The sequence below is a fragment of the Dama dama genome, chromosome 5 (genome assembly GCF_033118175.1).
Source record: "Dama dama isolate Ldn47 chromosome 5, ASM3311817v1, whole genome shotgun sequence".
In the NCBI taxonomy this organism is placed as follows: domain Eukaryota; kingdom Metazoa; phylum Chordata; class Mammalia; order Artiodactyla; family Cervidae; genus Dama; species Dama dama.
The window spans coordinates 99,527,843-99,548,055 of NC_083685.1; the positions used below are offsets into that span (position 1 = coordinate 99,527,843).

The 20,213-nt window shown below is 45.2% G+C and overlaps 1 pseudogene; it reads left to right on the plus strand.

Annotated features, from left to right (window-relative positions):
• The first annotated feature begins 6,753 nt into the window (after nucleotides 1-6,753).
• LOC133055989 (small ribosomal subunit protein uS8-like) lies at nucleotides 6,754-7,146 on the plus strand (annotated as a pseudogene).
• The last annotated feature ends 13,067 nt before the right edge of the window (nucleotides 7,147-20,213 follow it).

Consider the following 20,213-nt stretch of genomic DNA (forward strand, 5'->3'; position numbering starts at 1 on the left):
ATTTAAAGTTGTGTTGCATTTCTCAAGAGAAAGGACCCAAATAAACAAAATAAGAAATGAAAGAGGAGAAATAACCAATCCTGCAGAAATACAAAGATGCCATACAGAATACACTGAGCAAAGATATCCCCACAAACTAGACAACCTAGAAATGGATACGGTTCTAGAAATTTACAGCCTGTAAAGCTGAATCAAGAAGAAATTGAACAGACCCATCACTGGAGGAGAAATAGAATCTGTAATTTAAAAAACTCCCTGAGAAAACAGCAACAAAACTCACTGCAAACAAAAGTTTAGGAATGAGCAGCTTCACTGGGGAATTTCACCAAACATACAAAGAATAATGTACATCCATCCTTCTCAAACTCTTTCAGAAGACTGAAGAGGAGGGAACATTCCCAAAGACAACCTATGAAGCTTCTGTCTCCCTGATACAAAACCAGACAAAGACACCACCGAGAAAGAAAATTACAGGCCACTGTTTGATGAATAGAGATGGAAAAAATCCTCAACAAAAATACTGGCAAACCTAATTCCACAACACATAATAAAAGTGATCATACACCAGGATCATCCTAGGGTCAAAAGGATTCATCCTAGGGTCACAAGGATGTCTCAACATATACAAACCAATGTGAACAAAAGACAAGACAAAACCCACACGATCATCTCAATAGATGCAAAAAAAGCATCTGATGAAAGTCAATGTCCATTCATGATAAAAACCCTCACCAAAGTGGGTATAGAGGGAATATATCTCAATACAATAAAAAACTTTTTATGACAAACCCACAGTCAACATAATACTCAATGATGAAACGCTGAAAGTGTTCCTGCTAAAATCTGGAATAGGACAAGGATTCTGACCACTTCTATTTAATATCATACTATAAGTCCTAGCTACAGCAATTAGATTGGAAATAAAATGTATCCAAATTGGAAGAGAAGAGGTAACACGGTCATTATATGCAGATGACATGATAACTTTATATAGAAAACTCTAAAGATTCCACACAAAACTATTAGAACTGATAAATGAAGTCAGCAAGGTAGCAGGATACAAGATTAACAGTCAGAAATATGCTGCATTTCTTTACACCAGTAATGAAATACCAGAAAGAGAAAATGAGAAAACAATCCCTTTTAAAATCACATAGAAAGACACCTAGGAATAAACCTGACTAAGGAGGTAAAAGACATATACACTGAGAATAAAACTTCGATAAAGGAAGCTGAAGATGACTCAAAGAAACAGAAAGATATTTCATAAATACTGTTAAAATGACCATACTACCCAAAGCAATCTATGGATTTAATACCATCCCTATCAAATTACCCATGACATTTTTCATAGAACTAGAACAAATAATCCCAAAGTTTATATGGAACCACAAAAGACCCAGAATTGCCAAGGCAATCCTGAGAAAAAAAGAAGAAATCAGGAGGCATAGCCCTCCCAGACTTCAGATGATACTTCAAAGCTACAGTAATCAAAACAGCATGATACTGGCACAAAAAGACACTTACATCAATGGAACAGAATAGAGAGCTTAGAAGTTAACCCACACACTTATGGCCAATCTTCAACAAAGGAGGCAAGAATACATAATGGAGAAAAGACAGTCTCTTTAGCAAGCGATGCAGGGAAAGCTGGACAGCCACATATAAACTGATGAAGGTAGAACACTCCCTCAAACCATACACAAAAATAAATTCAAAATGGCTTAAAGACTTAAATATAAGACATGGCATAAAACTCCTCGAAGAGAACATACACAAAACATTCTGACATCAATTGTAGCAGTGTTTTCTTAGGTCAGTTTCCCAAGGCAAAAAAAAAAAAAAATGGGACCTAATCAAATTTATAAGCTTTTGCACAGCAAAGGAAATCATAAACAAAAAGACAACTTACAGAATGAGAGAAAACACTTGCAAACAATACAATTGACAAGAGCTTAATTTATAAAATATACAAACAGCTCATACAGCTCAATATCAAAAAGTCCCCAACAACCTAATCAAAGAACAGAACACCTAAACAGACATTTCTCCAAAGAAGACACGCAGATGGCCAACAGGCACATAAAAAGATGTTCAACACCACTAATTACTAGAGAAATGCAAATCAGAACTCCAATGAGGTATCACCTCACACTGGTCAGAATGGCCATCATCAAAAAGTCTACAAATAACAAATGTTGGAGATGGTGTGGAGAAAAGAGGACCCTACTACACTGTTAGTAGGAAAGTAAGCGGGTGCAGCCAATATGGAGAGCAATATGGAGGATCCTCAAAAACTGAAAACAGAGCTACCATATGATCCACCAATCCTACTCCTAGACATGTATCTGGACAAAACTGGGATTCAGAAAGATACATGCTCTCCAGTGTTCATAGCAGCAATATTTACAGTAGCCAAGACATGGAAGCAACTGAAGTGTCCACTGACAGACAAATGGATAAGGAAGATTCAGTATGTTATGCACGATGGATTATTAGCCACACAAAAGAACGAAATAGTGCCGTTTGCAGCAAAACGGATGGACCTAGAGATTATCATAGTAAGTGAAGTAAGTTAGACAAAGACAAATATCATATAATAGCACTTATATGTGGCATCTAAAAAAATGATACCAATGAACTTATTTACAAAATAGAAAGACTCATATACATAGAAAACAAACCTATGGTTATCAATGGAGAGAGGTGGGGGAGGAATAATTTAGGAGTTTAGGATTAATAGATACACACTACTCTAAATAAACAACAAGGACCTACTGTATAGCATGATATTTTCAGTATCACAATATTCAGTATCTTGTACTAGCCTATAATGGAAAAGAATCTGAAAAATATGTGTGTATGTGTATGTATATCTGAATCACTTTGCTGTACATCTGAAACTAACAACATTCCAAATCAACTACACCTCAATAAATAAAAAATAAGAGTTGTGCTTCTCAAAAAAAAAAGAAAAAAAGAGTTGTGCTTCTCAAATTTGGCTGTACCTTAGAATCATACAAGGAACTGTTCAAAAAAAATAAATTTTGCATAACCAATTGGAAGATATGACCTCCTATGGAAGAAATGACTTCTTTAGCAGCAAATAAAATACTAAAGAACAAATTTAACAAGATATGGGCTAAACCTTAAAATAATACAAAAAGACAAATGTGTAGGTCTTCCTTGCTATTGGATAGGATGATTCAACATCATAAAGATTCCACTTACATCCAAATTAATATATGAATTTAATGCAATCTCAATAAAAAATACCAACTTTTTTTCTGGAGCTATATAGTTAATTCTAAGTTTCATGCATACAAAGTAAAGAAAACGAAAACCCTGAAAACAGAAAAGTAAAAGGCAGGACATCCTACCAGATATTAAAACATACATGATAAAGTCTACATAATGCAGAAGGTTGAACTGATGCTTGAAGAGACAGACTGATCAAAGGAACATACTAGATTCTAGGCCAGTAAGAGGCCCGAATACATTTGGAAATTTGATTCAGGATGAAGGGGGCATCTCAAGTCATCAGAGCAAAGATAGATTCCTTAATAAGTGGTGGAGTGACAACTGGATGGCCATTTGGAAAAAGATAAATTTGGATCCATACCTCATACCACACACATACCACATATTAAACAACAAATGTATCACACCCAAGTGTAAAGAAATGAAACGAGTACTGAAAGAAAACATGGGTGAATTCCTTTCCAATTTTGGGGTGGGAGAGGCCAACTCTGACTCAAAATTCAGAGCTGTAAAAAAAAAAAATAAATAAAGACAACATCATAGCAAGGAACAGAACTCCATGGGAAAAAACAAAAATTAACAAAGGACAAATTGGGAGAAAATATTTCCAATTTGCATCACAAAGGGCCAGTGTCTTTAATATATAAATGATTTTTAAAAGCTAAGAAAAGGATTTAAAAAAAACCCTCAGATAGAAATAAGTGGCAAGTAAACAAGTAGAAAATTCACACAAAAAGATACACAGGTGGTCTTTAAATATGTGAAAAAATGCTCATCGTTATTTCAAGAGAAAAGCATATTAAAACCACAATTTCTCACTAATTAGAATGGAACAAATCCAAAAACGCTGAGCAAAACATTCTGTTGGCAAGCTGTGATAAAACACACACTCTCATAGTTTTCTAGTGGGTAAAAAATTGCATAGCAACTGCTGTGGAGGGGAATTTGGTGGGGGCGGGGGGGCACTAAATGTGTAGTTTCCCTTTGACTTATCAAACCACTTCTAGGAATCAACTCCTAAGATGTATGTCCACAAATACTAAAACACTGCAAGTGCTGGGTTATCTACTGCGGTACTGTTATTACAGCAAAAGATTAAAAGTAGCCCCAATATTGATCAGTAGAAAGATTATTGAACACATTATGCTCTATCCCCATGGTAGAATATGTGGCTTTATGGAGAGGCAACCATGTAAAAGAAGAACTTCCCTGGTGGGCCAGTGGTTAAGAATCCACCTGCCGATGCAGGGGACACAGGTTCAATGTCTGATTTGGGAAGATTACACATTCTGCAGAGCAACGAAACCCGAGAGCAGAAACTACTGAGCCCGTGTGCTGCAACGAGAGGAGACAGTGCCCTGCAACTAGAGCAGGGCCCCCCTCGCCACAGCTAGAGAAAGCCCACACACAGCAGTGAAGACCCAACACAGCCAAAAGTAATTTTTTAATGAGTTAAAAAAAAATTAGAATGAACTCTATAAGCTGAGATGGAGACATTTCTAGGATATATTGTCCGTGAAAAAAGAAAGGTCTAGAACACTGTATACAGAATTCTAACTTTTCGTGTAAGAAAACAGATATAAGAATATCTATATATATTTGCTCATTTTTGCAAAAAGAAACCTAAGAAAGATAAACCAGAAACTAAGAAAACAATTCCCCACACTCCACAGAGTATGAATGGAAACCATGAGTTATGCCTTCTTAAATGGTTCTGACTTTTAAACCAAGCCAATGACTTATTCAAAAATAATTTTTAAGAAAAAGGAAGGAAAAAGGCAATTCCTAAAATCAAATTTATAAAAGTACAAATAAATCCAACGCATATCAAATTAATAACCACACTTAGAAAAGAATAATTCCTGTCAATTTTGAAACGTACTCTGTACATTCTTCATGAGATGTATTCAAAGCATACAGAGAAGTATTAATTGGGAACCTTTCCCAGCAGGTTAATTATTAGTTGCAATCTGGGTTAAAATTGGAAACAGCTGTATGTTTTTAGATAATGCAAATGACGAAATAAATATATTCATCTTATAAGAACCAAGATTTTCACCCTAAGAGGGGAAAAAAAAAAAAGGTGTGAGTGTAAAATAAAAGAAGGTAAGAAAACCCCCATGTTAATTTGAACTGGACCTGTTCATCTGAATTAATTTGAGCATCTGAAAGAATGACCTTATTGAAATACCAACACATTGAATAAGAAATAATCTGTGAGTCCTAAGGTGACACAGGGTTGGGCGGGGTGGGGCAGCAAGGAAGAAAAGTTCTTCCTCTTTAAAGAAGAATGCCGGTCATATATGTAGACAGAATGAGAGACAGAGGCACATTATCACCTTGCCACTGCTAATAAAATAAATGATCCAGGCAAGGATCATCAGTGATGCTAAAACCACTGGGGGAAAGGGTTTTAGGGAAGAAGACAGTCACTGTTTTCACCAGGCGAGGAAGCAGCACCAGTAATACTGGATAGTCGGCCGGCCTGCAACAAGAAGATGCAGGATACGCTACCCAGGAGCACCCCCTGGGAACGGACCTGCCGGAGGTCTCACCTGTGTCCATTCGAGCCTCTGTCCACAACTGCAGAAAGTAGAGACAGAAACAAGTGAGTGACACCATGAAGAAGCAGTCAGTCAAGTCCAGAAAGTAGGATTCTGTAAAGACTGGCCTAGATAGTTCAAAGTGAATCAAATTTTTTTAGAAATGTGTTTTAGTGGAAACGAGACATCAGAGATAGAACCGAATGTAACACAGGGGCCTTGGTTAGATCCTAGAATGGAAAAGAGAACAGAAGGGAGGGAAGGGAGAAAGAACAAACCCAAAGAGGGGACAAACTGAGAACATCCGAACATAAACTGGATGCTAGGTGTTACTTAAGGAATTACTGCTATTTTGCTTAGGTGTGAAAATGTGATTTTGGCTATGCAGAAAAAAAATGATCTTATTTCTAGATATTTCATGCTGAAATATTTAGGGAGATAGAATCTTACACAGGAACTTCAAATGGTTCAGCCAAAAAAAGAAATGTATACTCACAGGTAAAGCAAATATGGCAAAGATATAACAGTACTGGTCCAGTGGTCTGATATTGGGTAAGAATCCAGTGGTGGTCCAGTGGGTAAGATTCCGCCTGCCAACACAGGGGACATGAGTTCAATCCCAGGTCCAGGAAGATTCCACACACCACAGAGCAACTAAAGCCCATGCTTAGCCACCAAGTCCACACACCCTAGAACCCGTGCTCTACAATGGCAGAAGCCACCCTCACAAGAAGCCCGAGCACTGCAATGAAGACCAGACTCCCCCTTTGCCACAACTAGACAAAGCCTGTGCACAGCAACAAAGACCCAGCGCAACCAGATAAATAAACTAAATTTTTAAAGTAACAATAGGTTCGCTCTAAGGAAAGGGTAAATCTGCATTCTCTGAGTTTGAAAATGTTCAAATAAAAAGCGAGGAGAGCTCGATCCGCCATCTTTCCGTGCCGCCAGAATGGTGCGCATGAATGTCCTGGCTGATGCTCTCGAGTATCAACAATGCCGAAAAGAGAGACAAACAGCAGGTCCTTTTAGGCTGTACTCCAAAGTCATCGTCAGGTTTCCAACTGTGATGATGAAGCATGGTTACACTGGCGAATTTGAAATCATTGATGATCACAGAGCTGGGAAAATTGTTGTGAACCTCACAGGCAGGCCAAATAAGTGTGGAGTGATCAGCCCCAGATTTGATGTGCAACTCAAAGATCTAGAAAAATGGCAGAATAACCTGCTCCCATCCGGTCAATTTGGTTTCATTGTACTGACAACCTCAGCTGGCATCATGGACCATGAAGAAGCAAGACAAAAATGCACAGGAGGGAAAATCCTTGGATTCTTTTTCTAGGGATGTAAGTGAAAGTGAAGTCACTCAGTCATGTCCGACTCGTTGTGACCCCATGGACTGTAGCCTACCATGTTCCTCAGTCCAAGGGATTTTCCAGACAAGAGTACTGGAATGGGTTGCCATTTCCTTCTCCAGAGGATCCTCCCGACCCAGGGAATTGAACCCCAGTCTCCTGCATTGTAGGGAAATGGTTTACCATCTGAGCCACCAGGGAAGCCTGGGGATGTAAGATATACAAATAAAATGCCTCAGAGGTGGGAAAAAAAAATAGCAAGGGGAGAATGTAAAAACCAACAAGAAAAGGACCCAGCCTTGCCCCTGCTCCTGCTAAGTCACTTCAGTCGTGTCTGACTCTGTGCGACCCCATCCCTGGGATTCCCCTGCCCCAGACCAACCAAATGTCTAGGCTTGAGTACCATCTGTGAGGTTCCCCCATTTAGCACACCCCAGATTCTAATGAAAACCTGCATGTGAGTACTAACCATTCAGAGTTCCAGGGGTAGGGGAAAGAATCTAGAGTGATAGAATTTTGAAGTGAAGAGATGGATCTGAGCGCACACAGATATTTCCCGAACAGTGACTGAAAAAGAGCAAGAATAGGATGCAGAGCCAGCAGGTGTGGGTGTGTGTGTCGAGGGAGGGGTGGCCCTGGAGGGAATGAGGAGCCTCTCAAAGAGCAGTGACTGGAGCTGCAGCCAGGGGCCCAGGCATGCTCAAACACTTCTCATGAAGTAGCTGGTCTAGCTGAGGTTTCTTAACCCAGACCCCATTAAATCAGAATCTCTGGGGGCTGGACTTGGGCATGTGGGCTTCCTAAGGCTCTCCAGATCATGCTGAGGAAGGCCTCTGGATAGGAACTACTGTCAGACCAAGTTCTTCAGCTGCTTCCAACCCTGACAGACCTGATTCCTAAATCTGGGAGGGCTGGGCGGCCCCACCCCTAACTGACCAGCTGTTTCCATAGGAGGTGACACCCTTTCCCCAGGGAATCCAGAAGCCCTGGGGAAAAGCAGGTGGCAGGGTTGTCCTCCTCCACAGGCCCCAATGTTGTATCTAGACCCTAACACCTGTGGGGGATGGGGAGGGGAGGTGTGGGTGCAGGACAAAACACTAGGAGTTTCGGTCAAACATCTTAGCTTCCTGGGTGGGCGTGCGGGGGTGGGGAGCGGGCAGGTAAGAGGAGCGAGTCAGACAGCCTTGACCTGAGACTTTGGCTCACCTTTTCTCCTCACCAGGCCTCAGTCCCCTCATCTGAGAAACGGGTCTCTCTCATTTCCTAGGTCCCCAAGCTCCCCTCCTTTCTCTGATTTTACCATTCTCATTAAAAGGAAGCATGGACATGCCCTAAAAAGAATGAGGTGGGCTCTGATGTGTCACAGTATTCATTCTACCTTCATAGTAATGCGGGCAGGAGGCATGTGATGCCGGGCACACCCCACTGGGTAGCCACCCCACAGTGGTAGCCCCTGGCCAGTGCTGTCTCCCTACGAGACTGCCCTTGTGAAGCAGGTACCGACTTCCCGACTACAGGGAAAGGCAGAGAAGTAATTGCCACTATTTCTTCTTAACAGATTCTGACTTTGTTTACAAATGTCCACTTCCACCAGAGGAGAAAACTAAATTCTGTCACTTCACGGTAACTGAGTGGATTCCAGAAACGTTCTATTGTTTGGGAAATGGTCCATTCAGGATGCTGCCCCCTTCTGCTTCCGGTATCCCCAAACCTGCCCTCCACATGGTGGGGGGCACCTTAAGTTTCATTCTGGGGGTGGGAGAGGAGCTCTGATCTACAGTCGCCATTGTCTGGCAGGGGTCACCGCAGGGAAGGGGCCCTGTCCCTGCTCCTCCAGTCCCCGTGGCCTCCAGACTTCAGGTCAACTGACACACTCTCTAGCTCCCACCCAAAACAGAGGCCCCCACGGATGTGCCCGGGCCTGTGCCAGGCAGCCAGAGCCAAGTGGTGAACCAGATGGACCCGAAACAGACAGTGCAACTGAGGGATGAATTCCATACCTTTGACCTTTGTGGGCTGGCTTGTGCTGAAAGAGGAGCTGCAGGGAGCTCAGGAAGGAGCTGGGCGAGGCAGGAGGCCTCCCCGCTCTGGCACTTCAGGGACACCTTTGTCAGCTTCAGTGCAAAACTTCAGCCCTCACCTGTTGTGCACAAGAAACTCAGCTGCAGGGAGCATCCCATGGTTTGTGTGAATCTCAGGGACATGGGAGGGGGAGGGGGACATCACCTTCCTCCATGTTACCGCCTCTCCTTCCAGATTCCCCTCACCACCCTCCAGCCTGGGAGCCTGAGCTCCTCCTCTCTTGGCTGTGCTGAGGAGCTTGCTCAATGTCTCAGACCTGGACACAAGCCCACCTGGGGCCTTGCCCCCCACCCGCCCCACCCAGGAGGGTTAGTAAACGTCCTTCCAGGCAGTTTCAAGACATCTCACACATATCCCTACCCCCTCACCAATAACACTACCTCCATTCCAGGGCATTCTCACCCACACCCATCTGTCCCTTATACCCGCTCCAGGTGGGGCTGTAAGGGCCACCACCCAGCCCTCTGGCAGCAAAAGTCAGCTTCCCCCTGCCTTGACCCTCCTGTCACCATGTCACCCATCGGTCACCTCATCCATTCCCTCACGGGGCCTAAGGGAGGCCCTTCCCTCCCTAGTTTCTCTTCCCGAAGTGCGAAAGCTTTCTCATCCCTGGGAGGGGCCTGGGCTGTGGACTCTGTGGAAACATGAGTCAGGCCAGGGATCATCCCCTGAGCAGAACAGTTAACTCTAGAAAAGCAAGCTGTGGGCTCTTCAGGAAACCAGGAATGACAATGAGTGAAGAGTTAACATAGAAATGATTTGGGGGACTTCCCTGGTGGTCCAGTGGTTAAGAATCCACCTACCAACGCAGGGGACACAGGTTTGAACCCTGGTCCAGGAAGATCCCACATGCTGCGGGGCCCGTGTGCCACAACCACTGAGCCCGCTTGCTGCAACTACTGAAGCCCGAGCACCCCCAGAGCCCGTGCTCTGCAACAAGAGAAGCCACCGCAGTGAAAAGCCTGCAGACTGCAGCTAGAGAGTAGCCCCTGCTCTCTGCAACCAGAGAAAGCCCGCCGCAGTAATGAAGGCCCAGCACAGCCAGAAAAATTATTTTAAAAAAATGATTTGCCCCAGCCAGAGCTTGTGGGAAAATGCTCCCTTCCCCAATGTTTTCTTCTGATTGTAAAATTAATATTCATACAAAAATTTAAATTAAGGAAATAGTAGATGAAGGCAAATCATAACCTCCCACTCAGAGCTTAGTCACTAATGTTATATACTGCTTCCAAACATTGTATTTGTCTTTTCAAAATAAAAAGGTGTGACTTTTATGTATTTTTATTAAAGCAACACATGCTCACTGTAAAACCAAAATTCTATCACGCAGAAATGTAATTGCAACCACCTTTGCTTTTATTTGACAGACTGTGGACATCCTTCCTTGTCAGGGACTTTAGATTCATATCATCATTTTTTAAAATTATTTATTTGGCTGTGCTGGGTCTTGGGGGCAGTATGTGGGATCTAGTTCCCTGACCAGGGATGGAACCCAGGCCCTCTGCATTGGGAGCACGGGGTCTTAAGCCACTGGACCACCAGGGATGTCCCCATATCATTTTCAATAGGGCCACACAATTCCATTATGCAGAGGTACCATAATTTAACAAAGCTCACCTTTGAAAATATCATAGTGAGGAACACCTTACCTCTTCGAACATTTATCCGGTTATTTCTTTAGGATAAACTTCCAAAAATAGGATTACTGAATCTAATGCTTTTGGCACATATAGACATAGTAATCTGAAAGACTATATCCATTTACAGTCCCCCACTCCCACTGTGGCGGGCTCACTTCCCGTCTTCGCCAGCTCTGGGTATCATCACTCATTCGGGCCAGTTTTATAAGTGAACACAGTGACTCACTGATGCTTTGCTTTCATCACAAGTGAGGCTGAATCCCACTTGCTGCTGTCGGTCATTTGTTGTTCTATGTCTTCATGTCTTTTGTCCTTTTTCTTTCGAAATGTTAATCATTTTCTATTTCAAGAACTTTCATATATCAGAGATTTTAGTAATCTCTCATGTATATTGCAAATGTTTCCCCATTTGTTCCTCATCTCATGTGAGCCTCACAACAATCCTGGGGGGAGGGGACTGGCAGAGCAGGTGGAATTATCCCTACTTAATTGATGTGGAGACTGTGACTCAGTGAGGGATGCTGGCTGGTGGCAAGAGGCCCCTGGGTGGACCATGGTTTCCTTGCTGAGTCTGGTGGCACCAAGCTGTCCTGCTGCTCCAGAAGGGCCCTGACAGCATCCTTTAGTATTATGGGGGCAGGAGGAGGGCTGAGTTGTCCTTCTCCACGTATGGGGTGTAGGGTGAATGTCCACGATGGCATGTGACTGGGAGCCTTTCCTCCCTGGACTTCCCCAGGTGGGAATCCAGAGCTGGATCCTGGCCATGTCTCTCCCCAGACAGATCGGATCCAAGGAAACAGTGATAAGCCCCAGCGTCTCCAGGTCTTGGCTGGCTGCCACACTTTCTATTCCGCCAGCTCTATGTGAGGGTCCATTTCTCCTGAGCCTCCTTCTTAATGGGCGACGTTCTTTTTAGTGTTTTGTCAACCTGAGAGATAATACCTCCACTGATTTAATTTGCATTTTTTTACCACTATTGTTTTTTGTTGGCTTTTTGTAGTTATGGCTGTTAACTATTTGATATTCTTTTCTGAACTCTTCATGTCCTTTGCCCAGCTCTCATGGGGTGCTCATCTTCTACTTCCATATGGATTTGTAAACATTCCTTTCATATTAGTGATAGTAACTCTGTTGTATGATTTTGATTAAGCCTAGCAATGATTTACTCTATGCTTTTTGCCTTTATTGTCATGTCTACAAAAGCTTTCACTACTATTTTAGTCTGCCTTTTATGGTTGAAGAAAAACAGAAGCTCATGAAGAAACTCTGGAGAGAGGGGCTGGGGTGGGGAGGGCAGGCACTTTAAGAATGGGCATAGGTGGGATCTAAACCTGGGACGCCACGGACTCCAAAGCACTCCTCTCCAGACTCAGGAGCACATGCAACAGGGGGTGTGGGAAGTAAGTTATCAGCCCTTCTACTTATGTGCACATAAAGATTTTACAGGAAAGTAGAACATACATAAGGTGTACAAAAATACATTCCATTTATAGAGTAATACTCAGGTACCCATCCCCTGGGCTAATAACACCATTTACTTGCTGTCTTGTCCTTTCAAGTTTCTCTTTCCATATGCCACCCTGACACCCACTTCCAAATATGTCTGCGCAGTAGCACAGCATGCGTACAATGAAAGTGAAAGTCGCCCAGTTGTGTCCAACTCTTTGCGACCCATGGGATTCTCCAGGCTGGAATTACTGGAGTGGGTAGCCTTTCCCTTCTCCAGGGGGTCTTCCCAACCCAGGGATCAAACCCAGGTCTCTTGCATTACAGGTGGATTCTTTACCAGCTGAGGCACCAGGGAAGCCCAAGAATACTGGAGTGGGTAGCCTATCCCTTCTTCAGCAGATCTTCCCAACCCAGGAATCCGGGTCTCCCCAGGAAGCCGGGGTCTCCTGCATTGCAGGCAGATTCTCCACCAACTGAGCTATCAGGGAAGCCCACACGTATAATATATAATGTATAAATCAGTAAATGTGCATATATTGGATGAGGCAGGTCAGGCTTTTGACTTTCAGTGACCGCCCCCTACCCCCATCCCCAATCTCTGCCTGCTGGCTTCTTGCTCCACCCACAGGCTTCCTTTGCTGCCATGTTTGCACCCAGTGCTTCAATTTGCATATGGCTGGTGGAGGTTGCTTTGGCCTCCTTTCTTCAGCTCCCACTGCTGATTGGCAGGGCCTTCTTCCTCTGTCCATGTTTCAGGGCTCGCTCTGGGCTGCGGTGGAGGTGACCCTGTGGTGCAGTGGGCAGCACTGCCCCCCAGGGACCCGCATATGTGGGCTGCTGCCTTCCTGCGTGTTCATTTTAAAGGAGGATGTAGCACTGGGATTCCTTTTTTCATTTCGTTAAGTTCATTAAGTTGCAGTATCATTTTTAATCATCTTCACCAGTACAATATACCTACCACCTTTGTTATATAGTCGTTTGATAAACCATGTATCTGTTTCCATACCTTTGTGATTTGATCCATCTGTTGAATGGGTATTAAGTCATCATTGCTTTGTAATGTATTTTAATAATGGTAGACAAGTCCTTTCTCCTTGCTGTTATTTTTACTGTCTTATTTGCCTGTATCTTGAACTGTTTTTCACATTTACTTTTCCAGATTAATTTCAGAATCTTTTTGTTGAGCTCTTAAAAAACACTGCTGCAAAGTTTTAGTTTACTGAGGAGTGTATCATGTGTGTACCAAGTTACATACTCCATGCTTGTCCCTGTCAAGGGTGGGAGTTAATTCTTGCTGGGCTCCATAGCCCGTCTCTTCTGTAACTCAGAGCCTTTCTGAGTCTGAGCTGACCAGGAGATGAGCAGATTTAGCCTCTCCCAGCTTCATTTAATCCCATCAGCCATTCTCATCAGCCTGACTGCACAGGGCACGCTGACAGTTAAATGGTCCTCATCTGGTTTCAAATCAATATTTAAAAATGCTCAAATGGAAACATTGCAATTAACCTTACAAAACCTCACAGGCTAACCAAACAGCATATCTCTGGTTTTTGCTGGAATTACAGCAAGTCAGTGGAGAAACCCCTGGTATCCTAAGGCTGAACAGAAGTTCTGACAGGGAATGATGTATGTCTTTGATTAAATTTTTTAAATGGAGTGATCAGTTACCAGAAAATGGAATCTGTTTACTTGAAAGATGCTTTCAAATTATGTGTTTCATGGAAGCAAAATTAATTAAAGAGCTTCCTGGTCAGGGTAAGATGAATTACTTCATTATCCTTACTTTTCTCCGTTGGAGGCAAGTTGGTAGGCTCTGTGGTGTGGAGGTGGAAAGTTGACGTGTTGCAGAGCAGTGGCTCTCAAACAGTAATGTGCACAGGAATCACATGGGATCTCGTTAAACTACAGCTTCTGACTCAGGACACCTGCATGGAGCCTGACTCGGCATTTCTGGTCAGCTCCCAGGTGACGCTGCAGGTACAGGACCACGTCTCGGTAGCCAGGTTGTAGACAGACTCGCAGAAGGGTCCCCCCAGCCCTTCCTTCTTACACAGCAAGGACAGACGGGATGGTCTCTACCACGTCTGATACGTGGTGACACCATGTCCTCCAGGTCACCACAGAGACCTGGGAGCCCAGCAGACGCAGAGCCCAGGGCCCTCGAGACTGGGGGGCTTGCGCACCGACTACAAAGTTCAGCGTCGCCTCATACCTCTGAGTCATCCTGAAGGGAGACTGGATAGGGGACCCCAGCTGCAGACCACCCCCACCAGGAGTACTTCACATGGCCCAAGTGTAGGGGCAGCGCCCAGGACTCAGCAAGCACACAGACCACCAGCCCCGCAGCAGGACTGACAATGACCTAGTGCCGCTTGCTGCACCTGTAGGGAACCTGCCTGCTCTGTCCTCTGGTTTGTCCCCGCTTGGTGTCTCGGGTCCCAGAAAGCCCCCGAAGCCTCTGCACAAATGGCTCTGCCTCTGAGAGCAGGACTAGAGTTTGCTCCGACCTCCGTCTGCTCTCCAGCAACTCTGAGTAGGGCTGAGGAGCCCTCGTCTGACCGCCCGCTTCCCCTCCCAGCCCCGTTTTTCTGGCCCCAACCCACCTCTGCTTCGTCAGAGCTCTTGGAGGGTCTCCGTTCACCCCCTTCCTACCTGCGACCTGGTGGTGCTGGGAGTTCGAGATCTGGTCCAGGCTGTTGCAGCGAGGGCGAGTGATGGCCGACTCCGTCTCCACCTCGAGGTGTTCTCTCTCAGCCTGGCCTTCAGGACAGCTCTTTGTCCCTTCCACCATTTTTTTTTTTTTTTTTAGCTATAAACAATCAAATGCATACATCTCAAGTTTATACTTAACACCTCTTAGGCTACACGAGTCACCACCCAGCTTCAGCTCCGAGCATCTCCACGGCTCCCGGAAGGCCTCAGCGTCCTTCAGTCCCTGCCCACCTCCTGCCACAGATGAGCACAGTTCAGGTCTCATCACAACCTTCCATTAGTCTTCCCTGTTCTCAGGGTCTCATCTCGTCCTCTGTTTTTCCTGTTCTACAAACAACAAACCCAAGACAAGTGAGCTGGTTTTTCTGACCTGGTCCTGTAACTGAGAAGGACTCTGTGACCTTCTCAGAACAGATTACCCTTCCCCCGTGCATATCCCCACTCTGCCTCCTGTCTGCAGAAGAGCTTCTGCCTCCTTGGCCTTCCCCGAGTTCCAAGGAGTAAAATTAATCCGAGAAGTGAGAACACACGAAAAAAAGGAAAATAGTCAAGTAAGACAAAATAAGAGTTTAGCCATTAAGAAAGTTAAGGTCCTTCAGTTGCTCCTCAAGGGTGACAGATAATATTTTGAGCCATTTCCTTTGCTTTGCAGATACTGAAACCCCCACAGGTGGAAGAAGCTGACTGCATGTTGATCACAAGCACACAGACCCCAGAGTAGTTGAAGCCAGGTTGATGGAGTTGACTCCTGATTACCTCACCACCAACCAATCAGAACAATGTCCTCCAGCAGATCACACACCCCACGACACGTTCTCCCTCACCATGTCGCCATGTCTTTAAAAACCTTTCTTGGAAGTTTATCAGGGAAGTTTGGGCCTGTAGAGCACGAGCTACCTGGACTCCCTGTTCAGTGCCGTGATAAATGCTGCACTTCCCTTCACCACCATAGGGTATCAGTAGACCAGCTTTACTGCATGTGGATGAGCATTTCTGCTTTACTGATTCTGCCAAAGCCTTTGACTGTGTGGATCACAACAAACTGGAAAATTCTGAAAGAGATGGGAACACCAGATCACCTGACCTGCCTCTTGAGAAATCTGTATGCAGGTCAGGAAGCAACAGTTAGAAATGGACATGGAACAGACTGGTTCCAAATAGGAAAAGGAGTACGTCAAGGCTGTATATTGTCACCCTGCATATTTAACTTATATGCAGAGTACATCATGAGAAACGCTGGGCTGGGTGAAGCACAAGCTGGAATCAAGACTGCCGGGAGAAATATCAATAACCTCAGATATGCAGATGACACCACCCTTATGAAAGAAAGTGAAGAAGAAATAAACAGCCTCTTGATGAAAGTGAAAGAGGAGAGTGAAAAAGTTGGCTTAAAGCTCAACATTCAGATAACTAAGATCATGGCATCTGGTCCCATCACTTCATGGCAAATAGATGGGGAAACAATGTCAGACTTTATTTTTTGGGGCTCCAAAATCACTGCAGATGGTGACTGCAGCCATAAAATTAAAAGATGCTTACTCCTTGGAAGAAAAGTTATGGCCAACCTAGACAGCATATTAAAAAGCAGAGACATTACTCTGTCAACAAAGGTCCATTTAGTCAAAGCTATGGTTTTTCCAGTAGTCATGTACAGATGTGAGAGTTGGACTATAAAGAAAGCTGGGCGCTGAAGAATTGATTCTTTTGAACTGTGGTGTTGGAGAAGACCCTTGAGAGTCCCTTGGACTGCAAGGAGATCCAACCAGTCCATCCTAAAGGAAATCAGTCCTGAATATTTATTGGAAGGACTGATGCTGAAGCTGAAACTCCAATACTTTGGCCACCTGATGTACAGAACTGACTCACTGGAAAAGACCCTGATGCTGGGAAAGACACAAGGTGGGAGGAGAAGGGGACAACAGAGGATGAGATGGTTGGATGGCATCACCGACTCAATGGACATGAGTTTGAACAAGCTCTGGGAGTTGGTGATGGACAGGGAAGTCTGGTGTGCCACAGTCCATGGGGTCGCAAAGAGCTGGACACGACTGAATGGCTAAACTGAACTGAGTGGGCCCAAGTTTGATAAGAGTCTGACCCGAAAACCACGGCAGGGTGCTGCCCGGCTGTTTCACTCTAAACCCTTTGTGTCCTCCCTGACTGAATGCAAACACAAACCCAGAGTCACACATGTGATGTGGACAGGACACCCCTCCACAATGAGGTGTCGTGGCTCCTAGAAAGCAAAGGACCCAACTATAAACTTGACTTTTCACTGACTGGATATTCAGTGATATTAAGCAAAAACAGATAAAACTTTTTTTTGATGTGGTAATGAGACTGTGGTTATTTTTCAAAGACCAAGAAAGATGTGCACACTTGCGGGACTGGGTAGGAGGGGTGGAGGTGTAGAAGAAATAAGCTCAGCCATGTTGAGAATTACAGAAGCTTGGTGATGGGCATATCAAGTTCACTAAACTAGGCCACTCTTTATGTTGAAAATTTCCCACTATAAAAAGAAAGCTCAAAGCTTAAGTTTTCTTTCAATTAAACATTCACAGAGATGTTCTCCTAAAATATGACACAGGGTGAGTGACTTAACACCCCCTGGGGGATGACATTGGCACCCACAGACCCCTACGTGGTCAAAGCAACAGTCATGGTGGGCGCCCTGGCAGGTGGATCAGATCAAGCACTGCCCTCCACCCTTCCAGGGCCCCCTCAACACTTGAAATAGAACAGGGTCCCTGTCATGAGCTCTGGGGCCTGACATATGTGGCTCCCGGCTCCTTCTCCAGCCCTCCTGTCCCTCAGACTCACCAACCACTGTCACACTGGGCTCCTGCTCTTGAGTGCCACACACTCACTCTGGGGTCAAGGCCTTCGAGCTGGAAGGTCTCCCTGGATACACGGCTCACTCCGTTTCCAAACAGTCCCCTCCTGAAGGAGTCCTTCCATGACCAATCACACTGTCACCCACCCTCATTGCTCTCCAGGCCCTTACCTTTTCCTTCCAGCACCTCTGACTATCTGACCTGCTCTATGTATTTCTCTGTTGACGGTCTGTCTGCCACACTGAAGATGAGCTCCCCAGGCAGGAAGGTGCTCAGTCCCTACCCCACCCCCTGCCCGTCTCCAGCACAGAGGTCAGGCCTGCACTTGGCAGGGAGGTGCTCAGTCCCTCCTGTCTCCAGCATGGAGGACAGGCCAGGACTCAGCAGGGAGGTACTCAGTCCCTACCCACCGCCCACCGCACTGCCTCCCCCCCCCACCCCGGACCCATCTCCAGCATAGAGGTCAGGCCTGCACTCGGCAGGGAGGTGCTCACTCCCCTCCCGTCTCCAGCACAGAGTCAGGCCTGCACTCAGCAAATGGGGAGCAGATGCATCATCAACACTGAAGAGACAGACACACAGGCTGCTGAGCACCGCGCCTCCAGAAGGGTGTCCTGGGGCCAGACACGAAGAAACGCTCGCTCATGACCTGTTGATGGACCCTCAAAGGCAAGAAAGTGCCACCTTGTGAACCGAGTGTAGGCAGAAATGGCACAGAATCAAACCAACTTTGCCCGCGATGGCAGGAACCAGGCCTCAGGACAATCTGAGCAGTGAGACACAGCGACCGGTTCCTGAGGTCAAAGTGGGAGTGACACATCGTTAAAGCCGGAAACACGTGACAGAAAGTGTCACGGTCTGACAGAGCAGCTGCATCTGTGGTCAAAGCCCTCGCGAAGCCCGGAGCGCTCCAACCACCCACTGCCCTGAGCCTCACATTCTAGAACTTGGGAGAACTGCCTCCTCCTCTGCAGACTCAGAGCTGCTGAGTGCAACAGCTTCAAGAGGCCACAGCGCCCACCCACTCCTGAAGCAGAACCTGCTCTGATCATGACCATGTGCTCATGCCCTGCTGTTCCTGTCAGGGCCAAATGCCTCAAAGGTCCTGGCTTCAATTTGATGGCTTTTCCCACAACTCTTCTTAATCTGGACACCATTTGAGAGCAGGTGTGAACAGTTCAGTAAGGCAAGGTAACCGAACAGCTTCAGGTTCAGCTATGTGTATCAGGGTGGGGAAACAGCAAGAGGTGGGAGGTCCAGGTACTAGGATACAGGCAGACTCGAGTGGGGTGGGGGTGGAGGGAGGGTAGCACACACACAAACCCACTGTTGACGCCACCTGTTAATCAAGACCCAAATCACCACCCTCATCAGGACCAAAAATACCATGAACCATCACTCCCTGAGCACGTGCTGGTGTTCCACACTGCTTCTCTTACCCTCACACCGACCTTGCCACACCAGTGCTCTTAAGTTCCCAGGTTATAGGCAAGAAAAGTGAGGCTTCGAGTTACCATAGCATCGTCAGGATTGAAATCAGACTGGTTTCAGCACACGAGAAGCTATACACAGTGGAGAGCCAGGCTGTGTGCATGCGCTGCATGCAACCGCACCTGCATGGGGGAAGCCAGTCTGGCCAGCTCTGAAGGTCCCTGGCCTGTGGTTCCCAGTTCCACGTTGTCGTCCTGAGAATGAAGTTTCTCCAACGTACCTGAAACGATGGCATCATTCAGCGATGGTGAGGGATGAGGGGACAGCTCAAGTTTGCCCTGAAAATGTTTTTTTCTCCAGTTAGTCCACTACATAACCTTGGCACGAGGGGGCTATTTTGGGCTACCTTTGATATTTGCCAAATTCAATAATATAACTATAGAAAAAATGTAACAAAAATAACAGCTATGTAAAAAACTTTAGTGGCACATGTGCTAGTTTAAGTGTTCATAACTGGAGCCTGAGAACACAGCCCGAGTGGGTCCTTAGTATTCCAGAATGATACCCAGCCAACATTTAACAGCAGCTGCCTTTGAGGATGGTGGGGAAGTGCTGTCCAGAGGCTTGAGCTTGACCTTGACCTATTAACGTTTAATTTTTTAAAGGAACACATTGGTGGATTTCCAGTACAAAGACTAAGGTTGAAGATTCAAAGGAAATGCATCCAAAGATTCCTGGTGGGGGAACAGTGCTGACTTAAACATTTCAACTTTTCTGAATATTACAAATGTTTATGTTGTAATCGTGGAAAGACAAATAAACTTTAATATATATTCTTAAAATGAATAGAAAACCCCTAGGTTCTAAAGGGGAACATCTGGCTAAAGAGGTTATTAACTGTACTTC